This window comes from Natrix helvetica (genome assembly GCF_964273705.1).
Source record: "Natrix helvetica genome assembly, chromosome: 6".
Taxonomy (NCBI): domain Eukaryota; kingdom Metazoa; phylum Chordata; class Lepidosauria; order Squamata; family Natricidae; genus Natrix; species Natrix helvetica.
The window spans coordinates 82,907,663-82,924,198 of NC_138553.1; the positions used below are offsets into that span (position 1 = coordinate 82,907,663).

At 39.6% G+C, this 16,536-nt stretch overlaps 1 protein-coding gene across 4 annotated transcripts in view; it reads right to left on the reverse strand.

Moving 5' to 3' along the window:
• Nucleotides 1–16,536, reverse strand: part of CACNA2D1 (calcium voltage-gated channel auxiliary subunit alpha2delta 1) — a 333,903-nt gene that overhangs the window by 226,194 nt on the left and 91,173 nt on the right. The gene's annotated exons all lie outside the window — the stretch shown is intronic.

A 16,536-nucleotide genomic window follows, 5' to 3' on the forward strand; every position in this document is an offset into this window, starting at 1 on the left:
AGGAGAAAGAAGAGGAGGAGGAGGAGAGGTGGAGAAGAAGAGGAGAAAGAAAAGAAGGAAGGAGGAGGAGGAGGAGGAGAAGAAGAAGAAGAAGAAGAAGAAGAAGAAGAAGAAGAAGAAGAAGAAGAAGAAGAAGAAGAAGAAGAAGAAGAAGAAGAAGAAGAAGAAGAAGAAGAAGAAGAAGAATTCAGATGTGGTGGTGGCCCCATGGACCACTCTAAGAATGTATGAAGAAAACGTGCATTTTTTTAAATGTATCGCCTTCCCCTTTGTGCTTAAATGATATAACCTGGTTTGGCGACTGTAGAAGAGCAGGCTGAACCAGAGGGCGGCTTCAGATGTGTCATCAGTCTGGAATCATGGCGCAGGCACCAGTTTCCCAATTCCGACCCTGCATGGATTCCGTTGAATTCTCTAGCACCAGTTTAACTCTGCCGTTAGGTGATCAGATTCTTCTACTGAGGTTCCGATAACAACGTCTTCTGTGCTTCGGATTCGACTCCAGAACTTGAGCTTCTGCTTGTGTTCGTTGTGTCTTTCCTTTTGATAAATGGACCTCATTTAAAATCCCCTTACGCAACGCACAAAGGGGTTCACTCATTTGGAAGTGAGTTACAGAGGCCTTAAAAGAAGCAATTAGGGATGTTCTCCGCATAACTTTAGTCCAGGAAATGTTATTATATTTCAGAGAAAATGATTTTTTTTCATTAATGACTTCAATCAGATACTTCCATAAAAGCCAATGATAGGAGAGAGGGCGGGGGAGGGGGAGAAGAGGAGGAGAGAAAGGAGGAGTGGAAAGGGGAGAAAGGAGAAGGAGAGAGGAAGGGAAAGTAGAGAAGAGAAGGATGACAGAGGGAAGAAAGGGAGGGAGGAGGAGGAGAGAGGGAGAAGAAAGTGATGGATAGGGTATGGAATATGGAGAGCAGAAGAGCCAATAATTGTTTTTGGAGTTGATGGAAAGACAAATTGATGTAAACGTTTAATAATATAATATGATGTTGGCTATGTAATAGTATACATGTAGTTATATATTATGAAAATGAAAAAATAAAAAACGGTTCCTCTCGGACATATGTGCTAATTGTTCCAGACTCTAGGGGGCGATGCTCATCTCTGTTTCAAAGCCGAAGAACCAGCGCTGTCCGAAGACGTCTCAGTGGTCATGTGGCCAGCAGGACTCAACACCGAAGGGGCACAGAACGCTGTTACCTTCCCACCAAAGGTGGCTCCTGTTTTTCTACTTGCATTTTATTTTTACATGCTTTCGAACTGCTAGATTGGCAGAAGCTGGGACAAGTCACGGGAGCTCACTCCGTTGTGCGGCGCTAGAGATTCGAACCAGCAAACTGCCAACCTTTTGACCGATAAGCTCAGCGTCTTAGCCACTGAGCCACTGTGTCCCCTTTAGTTTCCTAGGTAGAGAGATTCAATTTTGCACAGAGGGGTGATTTATTTTTGTCATGAAACAATGCCTCGGAAAATCAGTGCTTACGGGAGAGCCCCCCCACCCCAGTTCGACTGATATTCACTAATATAGCTAAATCAGATTACTCTTCTCAATTTCATTTCTCCTGGGATAAAGGAATTTACACTTAGGTGGACGATAGAAACATAGCTCCAAGCTTCAAGAAACAAGGTTGTTTATAAGCCAGGTTTTCTCCAAGCAAAGGAACGTGACGGTGAGTTTTTTTTTAAAATTTAACCCATAATAATGTCGATATTTCATACAATATTATGATACGTCCATACCCCAAAATCTGATTCCTTTCAACAATAATGAAAAGGGCTACCTTCCCAACAGCCAGATTACTTTCCAGCCCATGTCCTCCCCACAAAATCCACACGGGGCTCCTCTATAAGACCCCCCCCAAAAAAAATCTTCACATTCAATTGTACATTTTTGTCAGATATGACTATGACCAAAGAAGGGAGAGGAAGAAACTGAGTATCTGCTTCTTTACTTCTCTCTGTCTTTTTGCCTTGTCTTCCTTTCTTCCTCCCTTCCTTTCAAGTCGTCTTTCCTTCTTCCCCCCCCCCCTCTCGACTAGGTTTACTGTTTTTGTTTCTATGCTATTTAGAATAGGAATAGGAATAGGAATAGGAATAGGAATAGGAATAGGAAAGAATAGAATAGAATAGAATAGAATAGGGATGGAGAATAGACTAGAATAGAATAGAATAGAATAGAATAGACTAGAATAGAATAGAATAGAATAGAATAGAATAGAATAGAATAGAATAGAATAGAATAGAATAGAATAGAATAGAATAGAATAGCAGAGTTGGAAGGGACCTTAGAGGTCTTCTAGTCCAACCCCCTGCTGAGGCAGGAAACCCTATACCATTTCAGACAAATGGCTATCCAACATCTTCTTAAAGACTTCCAGTGTTGGGGCATTCACAACTTCTGGAGGCAACTTCTGTTCCACTGATTAATTGTTCTAACTGTCAGGAAATTTCTCCTCAGTTCTAGGTTGCTTCTCTCCTTGATTAGTTTCCACCCATTGCTTCTTGTCCTGCCCTCAGGTGCCTTGGAGAATAGCTTGACTCCCTCTTCTTTGGGATATTGGAAGACTGCTATCATGTCTCCCCTAGTCCTTCTTTCTATTAAACTAGACATACCCAGTTCCTGCAGCCGTTCTTGATACGTTTTAGTCTCCAGTCCCCTAATCCTCTGTTGCTCTTCTCTGCACTCTTTCTAGAGTCCCCACATCTTCTTTGCATTTATTACAGTGACCTTTTAGAATTTTTTAACGGGTTTTTAGATCGGCGGTTTTATTTATTGTAGTACGCTGCCCAGCATTTCCTTTGCAAGAAAAGGACAGCTGCATAAATTTGATTAATCAATAAATAAGATTTGAGGTGTTAAAAGAGCACAGCATTCCCTATGCATTTAGTGTGCAGTTTTATAATATATACTATACATCATTTTATGTCACCTTGTTTAATATGCACTGGGTGGCATATTTTTCTCATCAGTAAGCCTGTTGACGCAGGCATTTCCCTAAAGTGTTTCTGTGTAAAAGAAGAGACAAATTCTGATATATTCAAATAACATTCTGATTGACAGGTTGATATTGGAAGGGCTTACATATAGATAATCCTTGTTATCTTCGTTATAGTGACTGTTCCAGATTACAACAACACTGAGAAAGGGACTTATGACCTTTTTTCACACTTATGACCACTTCAGCAACCTCATGGTCTGGGGATCAAAATTCAAACACTCGGCAACTGGCATGTACTTATGGCGGTTGCAGAGTCCCCAGGGCCACGTAATTCCCTCTTGCAACCTTCTGACAAGCAAAGCTAATGGGGAAGCCAGATTCACTTAACAACCATGTGACTAATTTAACAACTGTTGTGATTCACTTAACAACGGTGGTTAAGATTTGCTCCATTTTATGGCATTTTGCTACATTTGTGAACCAAATTACTAGAATTGGCCATGGGGTTGCTGTAACGGTCATAAGGGTGAAAAGTCACTAAGTGAATGATTTTAAGTCAAGAACTACCTGTAAATGCCTTACTTAGACTTTGAATTTTTCCATAATGCTACAATATGGACAGAGCTCCATCCTAGAGCTAATTGTAACTGCTGTTAAATTGGGGTTGCCCTCAGTCTTGTAATGTATGATTTGTTTATTTATTTTAAAAAAACTGAAGTGAATAAACTTTCCTTTTAAGGGCACAGCTGAGTGCATTATGTAAATTCAGCCATTGAGTCTAGCATAATATTATCTTCTTTTTTTCCATAGATGGAAACTATGTTTATTAGAATTAACCAAAATGCCAGGCAATAGTGAGATGGACTGAGTTTTCCAGAACCCTGAAAAAAGAGAGAGATCAGTTAACAAACTTTGTTCCAAGGCTGAAATCTTGTAATTTGATAGTTATTTTTTCCAGGGTGTTTACTGATTAATGGCTCAATTGCGTTTTTATCATGTGCACCCCCCCCCCTCTCAAATTGATTAGATGACAGCAGGCCTATATGTGGAATTATGAAATAAACACATTTTAAATAGAGACTTCTATGGAAAATAATGGGCCAGACCAACAGGGCCAACAATATTAAAAATAATCAATTAAGGGCTCAATTGCATTTTTATCGTATTCCTGTGTCTCTCTGTCTCTCTCTCTTTCCCCCCTCTCTCTTCTCTCTCTCTCTCTCCTCTTTCTCCCCCCCCCCTCTCTCTCATTGATTATATGACAACAGGCCTATAAATAGAATTATGAAATAAACACATTTTGAATAGAGACTTCTTTGGAAAACAATGGCCAAGGCCAACAGGGCCAACAATATTAGAAATAATGATAAAAATCACACTAAAAATAAACCACTCAATTGTTTGTGTTAATTTACTTGCATGTCCATCTATACAGCGGAGACAAACACGGATATTCTGGCATTATAAAGACGTGAACTTTAGCTAAAACTCTGTTCAACGGAGGGGAAAGACACTAAAGATCTGAAGGCAAGGAAGAAAAGGCGAGAAATATGTATGTATGTATGTATGTATGTATGTATGTATGTATGTATGTATTTGTGTTACAACCGCTGGTATGCCTAAATATGGGAGGAAGGTCACTACTCCCTCTTTCTGTCCTTCGGCTCATCACAGAAAACCATGCAGGCAGAAAACCATATTTTTATTTTTAATGTTGCCTTTTTATATTTGTGTTGTATTTGTACTGATAAATAAATAAAGGGAGACTAGGATAGATCTATTTCGAGCTAATTAGCTCTCATCAGCTAGCCATACCCTTACTGGGATTCGAACATCCTGCCTGAGATATAATACAGCCCAGGTTCGAATCCCAGTAAGGGTATGGCTAGCTGATGAGAGCTAATTAGCTCGAAATAGATCTATCCTAGTCTCCCTTTATTTATTTATCAGTACAAATACAACACAAATATAAAAAGGCAACATTAAAAATAAAAATATGGTTTTCTGCCTGCATGGTCTTCTGTGATGAGCCGAAGGACAGAAAGAGGGAGTCGTGACCTTCCTCCCATATTTAGGCATATCAGGGGTTGTAACACAAATACATACATACATACATACATACATACATACATACATACATACATACATATATATATATATATATATATATATATATATATATATGTTGTATTTGTACTGATAAATAAATATATATGTCTGTGTGTGTGTGTGTGTGTGTGTGTGTATGTATGTATGTATGTATATGTGTGTGTGTATATATATATATAATGGCTGGTGTCCATTGTGGATATATATATATATATATATATATATATATATATATATATATATATATATATATATATATACATACATACATACATACATACATACATACATACATACATACATACATACATATATATATATATATATATATATATATCCACAATGGACACCAGCCATTCATCAACTTCTACTCTACAAGATTAATGGGAGAGAAGGCAGGCCTCCCTAGCCTGCCTCTCATTTCGCTCAGCCCGAGGCTGGAATAATTACAATCCCACGGGGGAATCCTGCAGTAAGAAGCCACGACAGATTTGTCATTTTGGTTTCCAACGAAGAGGCAGGCGAGAGGCATTTCCCTCCAAACGAGAAGTTAAGGTTCTCGCAGAGAGGTTAGGCCCCGCTTTTTTAAAAAAATTGTGTGGATTCGTGACGGCGTTGGTAAAAAAAATGTAGAATATCTGCACACATAAAACACCCACAAGGGCGAAGGCATCAAAACTGAAAAATTTGATCCGGGACAACGTCTGTTCGGCCTTGATTTTTTCGAGGACGACCGTCAATTGGATCTGAACCAACCACCCCAGGTGTTAATACAAGTAGAAGAGAAGAGAAGAGAATGTAGAATAGAATGGAGTGGAATGGAACAGAACAGAACAGAATTTAGAATGGAATGGAATAGAACAGAATTTAGAATGAAATGGAATGGAATGGAATGGAATAGAATAGAATTTAGAATGGAATGGAATAAAATAGAATAGAACAGAATTTAGAATGGAATAGAACAGAACAGAACAGAACAGAATTTAGAATGGAATGGAATAGAATAGAACAGAACAGAATTTAGAATGGAATAGAATAGAACAGAATTTAGAATGAAATGGAATGGAATGGAATGGAATAGAATAGAATTTAGAATGGAATGGAATAAAATAGAATAGAACAGAATTTAGAATGGAATAGAATAGAATAGAACAGAATTTAGAATGAAATGGAATGGAATGGAATAGAATAGAATTTAGAATGGAATGGAATAAAATAGAATAGAACAGAATTTAGAATGGAATGGAATAGAATAGAATAGAATAGAATAGAACAGAATTTAGAATGAAATGGAATGGAATGGAATAGAATAGAATTTAGAATGGAATGGAATAAAATAGAATAGAACAGAACAGAATTTAGAATGGAATAGAATGGAATAGAATAGAATTTAGAATGGAATGGAATAGAATAGAATAGAATAGAATTTAGAATGGAATGGAGTAGAATAGAATTTAGAATGGAATGGAATAAAATAAAATAGAATAGAACAGAACAGAATTTAGAATGGAATGGAATGGAATAGAACAGAACAGAACAGAACAGAATTTAGAATGGAATAGAATAGAACAGAACAGAATTTAGAATGGAATAGAATAGAACAGAATTTAGAATGAAATGGAATGGAATGGAATGGAATAGAATAGAATTTAGAATGGAATGGAATAAAATAGAATAGAACAGAATTTAGAATGGAATAGAATAGAATAGAACAGAATTTAGAATGAAATGGAATGGAATGGAATAGAATAGAATTTAGAATGGAATGGAATAAAATAGAATAGAACAGAATTTAGAATGGAATGGAATAGAATAGAATAGAATAGAATAGAACAGAATTTAGAATGAAATGGAATGGAATGGAATAGAATAGAATTTAGAATGGAATGGAATAAAATAGAATAGAACAGAACAGAATTTAGAATGGAATAGAATGGAATAGAATAGAATTTAGAATGGAATGGAATAGAATAGAATAGAATAGAATTTAGAATGGAATGGAGTAGAATAGAATTTAGAATGGAATGGAATAAAATAGAATAGAACAGAACAGAATTTAGAATGGAATGGAATGGAATAGAACAGAACAGAACAGAACAGAATTTAGAATGGAATAGAATAGAACAGAACAGAATTTAGAATGGAATGGAATGGAATAGAATAGAATTTAGAATGGAATGGAATAAAATAGAATAGAACAGAACAGAATTTAGAATGGAATAGATAGAACAGAACAGAATTTAGAATGGAATGGAATGGAATAGAATAGAATTTAGAATGGAATTGAATAGAATGGACTAGACTAGACTAGACTAGAATAGAATAGAATAGAATAGAATAGAATAGAATGTGGAGTGGAGTGGAGTGGAGTGGAACAGAACAGAACAGTACAGAACAGAATTTGGAATGGAATGGAATAGAATATAATTTAGAATTTGGAGTGGAATGGAATAAACTAGACTAGACTAGAATTTAGAATTTAGAATTTAGAATAGAATAGAATAGAATAGAATAGAATAGAATAGAATAGAATAGAATAGAATAGAAAATTTGGAATGGAATAGGAATAGGAACAGGAACAGGATGGGTGGAATCTGTCTTTGTGGCAGTGGGAGATTGGACCATGGGATGGACTTGTGGGTGTGGGGGCAAGATCTTGGACTTTCAACTGGGTGGGGAAAACCGGGAAGCTTTCAGATTCAGGTTTTCCCAGATGTGCCAACATGGCTCTCTTCATCAATTGGGACTTTGAGCAATACTTTGCCGTGGACTCTGATTTACTTTCGGGTGCTGTTTGGAACCCTGACGCTCTGCCAGTGAAAACAGAGCCGGAGGTCGTTGCGTCTGAAAATGGGGCTGGGGAGGGGGGGGGGCAATCGTGGTCCATCCGAGCTCTGTTTTGACTGGCAGAGCCACCGCTGGCCAGACCTTCGCTGTTTCCAGCGTGGCCCCCTGGGCCCAGATCTAAGCACCCTGAGAGCCAGATCCGGCCCCCGGGCCTTGAGTTTGACACCCCTGATTTAGATCATAACTTAGCCCAGCCTAGTAACTCCTCGTCCATAATTTAATTTTAATCTTAGTTTCACTCCTCATTCGTACTGTGCGTTTTTTTTTAAAAAAAATCACTGTTCTGGTTTTACATTTTGCGACCCATCTTATAATGCTGTTTATTTTTCTAATTTTATGCCTTCGGATTGTATTCCGTCACGCCATGTAAAATAAATAAAACAAAAAACAAACTCCTGTCCAATCTTCCTACTTTCTATGCATATGAAATACATCTAATTAATCTTCCATTCCTCCATCGACTCTTGTGGGGTTGCCGTCACAATAGGAGTATCCATTCTTAGTTTGGATTAATTAACTGGGTTCTCTTCCTGCTAGGAACTGGGACATGATGAATGGTGACAAAAATAGTAACGGGAAGAAAAAAAAACTTTTGACTAAGTGATAAGACCTCCTCGGTTAATTATTTTTCATTCCTTTTTATCTGTCTTGGAGGTGAATCTGAAGATAACCAGTTGATTGCTCTTCCTATCCTTTTTCAAGGTAATTGATTTTTTTTCAGCTTGATTGCAATATATTAACATCCCCTCTTCCACCCGATAGGATTTTGACTTCACAAGTATTTATATTTTTCAATATTTATATTTTCAAAGGCCAAAAAACTTTGGACTTCAACAATTATAAATATTCAAAAATATTAGAATGTTAGAATAAAAGAGTTGGAAGGGACCTTGGAGGTCTTCTAGTCCAACCCCTTCCTTAGGCAGGAAACCCTCTACCATTTCAGACAAATGGTTAGCCAATCTCTTCTTTAAAACTTCCAGTGTTGGAGCACTCACAATTTCTAGTGGCAAGTTGTTCCATTGATTAATTGTTCTAACCGTAAGGAAATTTCTCCTTAGTTCTTAGGTTGCTTCTCTCCTTGATTAATTTCCACCCATTGCTTCTTGTCCTGCCCTCAGGAAATAGTCTGTATCAATGAATACAGATTTATATTTTACAGAATATTGATACAGAATTAGAGAAATCTGTCTCAATGAAATCACCAGAGGGTTTGGACTTCAAGAAATATTTATATTGTAATTTTTGAATATACCTGTATATTTTTGAAATGCAAAGGCTTTTGGAGTTCAACAATATAAATATTTAAAAATATATGTCTGTATCAATGAAATACAGATTTATATTTTACAGAATATTGATACAGTTTAGTTTTGTTTCATTTCGTTTACTTTATTGTCATTGTACATCATACATAAGACAACTATAAAAAATAAAAAAATAAAAACACACATCCTTCTCGCCCTATACAATTGAATTGAGAATTAAAATAAATCTGCATCAATTAAATCACCCTAGTCTAACTCTTGAAAACAGCTTCCTGCAGCACCACAAATGAGTGTCTATCTTCCTTCTGTCCTTTTCCTTTTCTTTTTTGTTGGCATTATTTAATTTTCAAGCACCCCGTTTCGCTTTGACTAATTTGAGATGCAATAGAAAAAAAGGGCTGTTTTCTTGTTATTTATATTCTTTATAAGGGATGTGGTGGCTCAGTGGCTAAGACGCTGAGCTTGTCGATCAGAAAGGTTGGCAGTTCGGCGGTTCGAATCCTCAGCTCCACATAATGGAGGGAGCTCCCGTGACTTGCCCCAGCTTCTGCCAACCTAGCACTTCGAAAGCATGTAAAAATAAAATGCAAGTAGAAAAATAGGAACCACCTTTGGTGGGAAGGTAACGGCGTTCTGTGCGCCTTCGGCATTGAGTCATGCCGGCCACATGACCACGGAGACGTCTTTGGACAGCGCTGGCTCTTCGGCTTTGAAACGGAAATGAGCACCGCCCCCTAGAGTTGGGAACAACCAGCACATAGGTGCGAGGGGAACCTTTACCTTTATACGTTTTATAAAATTCGGTAGAAAGCAGGTTTTTTTAAAAAAAAATAGTCACAAAATTTATAAGCAGAGTGGGGGGGGGGAGGGGAGGAATAACCTTAAATGTAATGAATTCAAATATAATACTGAATGTTTCTCTTTGCAAAAGACTTTGTTGCGTGCACAACCGTAGGCAGTACACATGAAAACATTAGCCCATTCCATTCCTTGCAACATTAGACCTAGGAAGCCTGCAGGACAGATAAAAGTCCCAATGAAATGATCACACGTGATGTCAAATAGAAAGAACAGGAGATGCATTTCTTTTGTTAAAGCACATCCAAAGCAAGAAGGGACTCTAACACTTGACTAATGTCATGCAGCCAAAGCAATACAGATGAGAGAGGGAGGTTTATGTCCAGAGGCGCTCAATGTGATTGTTCCAGCTGATACACTTTTTTTTAAAAGAACTACAACTACGTAAGTAGTCAGAGCTACTGAGTTGATTTTATATCCTTACAATTCCCCCTCTTCACTTCTTGTTAGGACCTGCGAGATCGGCAGCCCATTCATCTTCAGAATTGGGGGGGAAATGTACAACATGTTTGTAAACAGTTGCAGGATGTCTCACTTAACAACAGAAATTTGGGCCTCAGTCATGGTCCTAAGTTGAGAACTACCTATCCCTCAATTCTAATTTTAGAATAGAATAGAATAGCAGAGTTGGAAGGGACCTTCTAGTCCAACCTCCTGCTTAGGCAGGAAATCCTAAACCGTTTCAGACAGATGGCTATCCAACATCTTCTTAAAGACTTCCAGTGTTGGGGCATTCACAACTTCTGGAGGCAACTTCTGTTCCACTGATTAATTGTTCTAACTGTCAGGAAATTTCTCCTCAGTTCTAAGTTGCTTCTCTCCTTGATTAGTTTCCACCCATTGCTTCTTTTCCTGCCTTCTGGTGCTTTGGAGAATAGTTTGACTCCCTCTTCTTTGTGGCAACCCCTGAGATATTGGAACACTGCTATCATGTCTCCCCTAGTCCTTCTTTCTCTTAAGCTAAACATACCCAGTTCCTGCAACCGTTCTTCATATGTTTTAGTCTCCAGTCCCCTAATCCTCTTTGTTGCTCTTCTCTGCACTCTTTCTAGAGTCTCCACGTCTTTTTTTACATCGTGGCGACCAAAACTGGATACCGTATTCCAAGTGTGGCCTTACCAAGGCATTATAAAGTGGTATTAACACTTCGCATTTAATATGCTCTCACTAGAATATCTATTCTGTTTATTCAAAACAATCTCCAATTTAGGAGAACTTCGGATTACTGAATTGGGCTTCTTTCCTGATAAATCCGAGGCTAATAAGGCATGGTTTTGCAGTGCCTTTGAAATCAAGCCAGGCCGTGTTAAGGTTGTGTTTCCAATGTACAACACAATTTTAAAAACAAAGAAGACGCCAATTAGGTGGTTAGAAAACAACATGAAAAGTTATCCAGAGTTCACCGTGGCAATTACACATCCCTTATGAACAGCCCTGTAATTAACGTGTAAAGCTGCCAGAAAGCATGTATGTTATCACTGCGGCAAACTTAAATATAGATGCAAACGTTCAGCTCTGAAATATGTTCCTAAATGGTAAATTCTCGACTTGCAGCAGTTCCTTTCGTGACCGTTGCAAGTTACAACAGAGATGAAAAATAGTGACTTGTGGCCATTTTTCACACTTACAACCATTGTACCATCCCCATGGTCATGTGATCAAAATATGTCTCCTTGATTAGTTTCCATCCATTGCTTCTGGTCCTGCTTATCTCAGTTGGGGAAGAATAAACTAACCACCCTCTGTTTTGCTGGTAAGCCTGTATCGTTCAAAAGATGAAGGCTGGACCTCTTGTCTGCTGAGGATGTGCTTCCTGTGGTGGCCTAAAGGTGGAGCTCTTGCTTCACAATCAGGAGGTTGTGAGATTGATCCTAGGTAGAGGCAGATATTTCTCTCTCTGGCCACAATGAGAATATATCTGCTGAAACAAAACTCCGCCCTGGCAACAGGAAGGGTATCCGGCCAGGAAACACTCTGCTAGCTGAGTTTCCCAGAGACCATCCTATATGGGGTCATTAAAAGGATGACCCTCCCCCCTCCCCTCCATCTGGAGGGGAAGAAGGAAAGAAAGAAGGAAAGAAAACAAGAGGGATGGAAGGATGGAGGGAAGAAGGAAGGAAGGAAAACAGGGAGGGATGGAAGGAAAGAAGGAAAGAAAACAGTGATGGAAGGATGTACGGAAGAAGGAAGGAAGGGTTAGGGTTAGAGAAGCAACTAAGGAGAAACTTCCTAACAGTGAAAGCAATTAACCAACTTCCCTCCAGAAATTGTGGGGGGTGTCCAGCACTAGAAGTTTTTAACAAGCTATCGGACAGCCACTTGTCTGAAATGGAACAGAGTTTCCTGCTTGAGCAGGGGGTTGGACTAGAAGACCTCCAAGGTCCCTTCCAACTCCATTTATCCTGTTAATTTTGTTTTTTTAAAAAATACTATGAAAATTCAAGGCCCCATCCAGGGTGCTTAAACATCTGAGAATCTAAGCCCCCCCCCTGGCATCCAGGCAATCCCTTCAGGCATAATTTAAGTCCTTGGTTTTGTGTAATGCTTGCGCTGGATTTGACTAATCTGCCAAGCCGGTCCCACTTTAATGGCTTCCCATAAATAATTCAATTTTTAATTATGCTACCAGACTTTGACCTGAAGACAGCAGGGCTGGGGGGAGAAAGGAAAGGAGTCCAGGGATCAACCCACTTAGGTTTCCAGCAGCTGAGCTCTCCTTCAAAACACTTTTTTTTTTAGAAGAAGAAGCACCTGCTTGCAAATATATGTTTTCATAATAAATTGGATGGCGTTGTAGACAAGGCTGGAGTGTGGAACATTAATTCAGACGGAGATGCTTTCCATCTTCGTGGTTTCGATGACATGCTTGTGAAAGGAAGCCAAACGCTCAGCTAAGCACGGTCTTCATTACGACCTACAAATCAGTACTCCTCCTGCTTGACAAATTGTCAAAATTACACGCAAGGAATCCTTGACGCAACAATTTTAAATTCCGCATGCCCTCTCTCTCTTTTTTCTCTCTCTCTCTTCTGCCTCTGAATTCTCCAACGCCAAAGGTCTGTTGTGGAGAAACTACACTCTGGAGGTCTTCTAATCTATGCCATTGCAAAGTATTTCGTGGCTACAGCGGTCTGAATTCTGGAGGGCCCCCAATTTAAAAAAAATATAGGTCAGTGATGGCTAACCTTTTTGTCGTAGTGTGCCGAAAGCATGTGCTTCTGGCACATGACCAATAAGATTAAAAAACAGAATGGAATGGAGTGGGATGGGATGGGATGGAATGGAATAGAGAGTAGAGTGGAATAGAGTAGAACAGAGAACAGAACAGAACAGAACAGAATAGAATGTAGAGTAGAGTAGAGTAGAGTAGAGTAGAGTAGAGTAGAGTAGAACAGAACAGAGGAGAAGGGAAGAGAAGAGAAGAGAAGAGAAGAGAAGAGAAGAGAAGAGAAGAGAAGGGAAGGGAAGGGAAGGAAAGGGAAGGGAAGGGAAGGGAAGGGAGAGAATGGAGACTGGAATGGAATGGAATAGAATAGAATAACAACTTTATTGTTATTCTAAGAATGTATTACTGTTATTATTCTCTTCCTTCCTAGTATCTATCTATCTCTACATACGACTGAATCATGTTGCTTGTATCTTTCAATTTATATTGTTTTTATTTCTTTCCTAGTACGATTTGTTTGCTTACTGACTATCACTAAGTGTTGTATCTTTTTGTTGTTGATGAATGTATTTTATTCTCCTTATGTACACGGAGAGCATGTGCACCAAACACAAATTCCTTGTGTGTCCAATCACACTTGGCTAATAAAGAATTCTATTCTATTCTATTCTATTTCTATTATTCTATTCTATTCTATTCTATTGTCACTTTGAAAGTATACTGATCGACATATTTTAAAATGAAATTACGTTGCATACATCCCTCAAAGGATCTCTCCATCTCTAATATAAACATGACAAGATACATACCTACATACATACCTACATACATACGTATGCCTTTACCGATATCAGAATAACATAAGGATAATCTTCCAAAAGAAAAAAACAAGGCAAAACAAGAAAAATAATAAATCAAGATAAGTACCTATAGATAACACAATAAAATAAATGAATGCCATCTTTTTAAAATCAAATGAAAGTTCTCCACTGGAATTAAAAGTAAGTTCCATAATCCTGGGGCATTTGAGGATCTACCCCAACAAAAAGCCCTGTTCTTACGTGCAATTCCTGCCCAATCCCACTTCTTGTTCTTTCCAAGAAATCTGGGAAAGTTTTAACGCTTCAGCAATGAGGAAACTCTCCCTGAGCAAGCTACAAAACAGACAATGGCAATTAACGCTGCCCACAAATTCCTCTGGAAGCCATCAACTTCATTGGTGGCTCCATGTATGTATTATTCAGGGCACGGGCAGCATTTCCACGCTGGCAGATTGCGAATGGTACGATTGCCAATTTCCTCCTGTGACTCAGAAACCTGGCCTTTGCATTCTCACACGGAACAAAACTCTTGATCAATAATTCAAGAGGACGATGCTTGTTAAGTATGAGCTCCGAAGCTGACCTGTAACCAAGCACCTATTCATGTGTCCAAGTGTCTTTTTTTCCCAATTTAATTACCGGATTACATTCTTTTCCAGGTTTGGGGTTTCTAACCCATCACTTCTAGAAGCCTCACTAGGAGGATGCAAAGAATACAGCATCCAGTTTTGATCCTCACGTTACAAAATAAAAAAAGTTGTTGAGACTTTGGAAAAAGTGCAGAGAAGAGCAACGAAGATGATTAAAGGCCTGGAGACTGAAACATATGAAGAACAGTTGCAGGATTTGGGGTTTGGCTAGTCTAGAGAAAAGAAGGACTAAGGGGGACATGATAGCAGTCTTCCAGGATTTGAGGGGCTGCCCCAAAGAGGAGGGGGTCAATTTATTTTCCAAAGCCACAGAAGGCAGGACAAGAAGCAAGGATGGAAACCAGTCAAGGAGAGAAGCAACCTGGAATTAAGGAGAAAATTCCTGACAGTGAGGATAATTAACCAGTGGAACAGCTTGCCACCAGAAGTTGTGGATTCTCCATCATTGGAGGTCTTTCAGAAGACACTTGAAATCCACTTGTCTGAAATAGTATAGGGTCTCATGCTTGGGCAGGGGGTTGGACTAGAAGACCTCCAAGGCTCCTTCCAGCTCTGTTCTGATTGATTGCCTGATTGAGGTTCAACTGGCTTCAGGTCTGCTACCTTCTGAGAAAAAGGAAGAAAGGAAGCTACCAACATTTCGGAGTTTTCTAATAAAGTAAACATATGTTCGGCAGTTCGAATCCCCAGCACCACGTAATGGAGTGAACTCCCGCTACTTGTCCCAGCTTCTGCCAACCTAGCAGTTCGAAAGCACGTAAAAAATGCAAGGAGAAAAATAGGAACCACCTCTGTTGGGAAGGGAACAGTGTTCCATGCGCCTTCGGAGTTGAGTCATGCCGGCCACATGACCACGGAGACGTCTTCGGACAGTGCTGGCTCTTTGGCTTTGAAACGGAGATGAGCACTGTCCCCTAGAGTCGGGAACGACTAGAACATTTGTGCAAGGGGAACCTTTATCTTAAACATAGGTACCAAAACAACTTAATAATAATAATAACTGGGAATGTATTTTGCCTTAAGAACAGAAATGTTTGAAGTGATAGAGAAGAGCTTTCCCAGGGTCACATGATCCCTTATTCCAACTTTCTGGCAAGCCAAAATCCACTTAATAACCATGTAACCAATTTAACAATTGCAGTTATTCGCTTAACAACCATGGCTTGACAGGTGGTAAAATGGGACAAAATCCACTTAACAGATGTCTTGCTTAGCAAAAAAAAATTTGGGCTCAATTATGGTCATAAGTCAAGGACTGCTTAGTGCCTTAAAGTAGCAGTCTACCATCTCATGCCGATTATTAACTTCCAAGGAACTACAGAGCCAGGGCCTGAGGCTGATGCTCTGCAATGCAAGGTCCGTGCCGCAGAGGTCGGTCCTCTCGCCCCTTTTGTTCAACGCATATGTGAAGCCGCTGGGTGAGATCATCCGTGGTTTTGGGGTTGAGTACCATCTGTACGCTGATGATACTCAGTTGTACATCTCAACCCCAAGCCACCCCAACGAGGCTGTCGAAGTGATGTCCCGGTGTTTGGAAGCCGTCGGGGTCTGGATGGGGCACAACAGACTCAAGCTCAACCCCTCCAAGACCGAGTGGCTGTGGCTACCGGCACCTCGGTTCAGCCAGCTGATTCCATCACTGGCCATAGGGGGCGAACAATTGCCCCCTGTGGAACGGGCGCGCAATTTGGGCGTCCTCCTAGATGCCCGGCTGTCAATGGATGATCATGTGGCAGCCGTGGCAAGGGGGGCGTTCCACCAGGTTCGCCTGGTGCGCCAATTGCGCCCCCTTCTGGACCGGGATGCCCTACGCACAGTCACTCATGCACTGGTGACGTCTCGCCTGGACTACTGTAACGCTCTCTA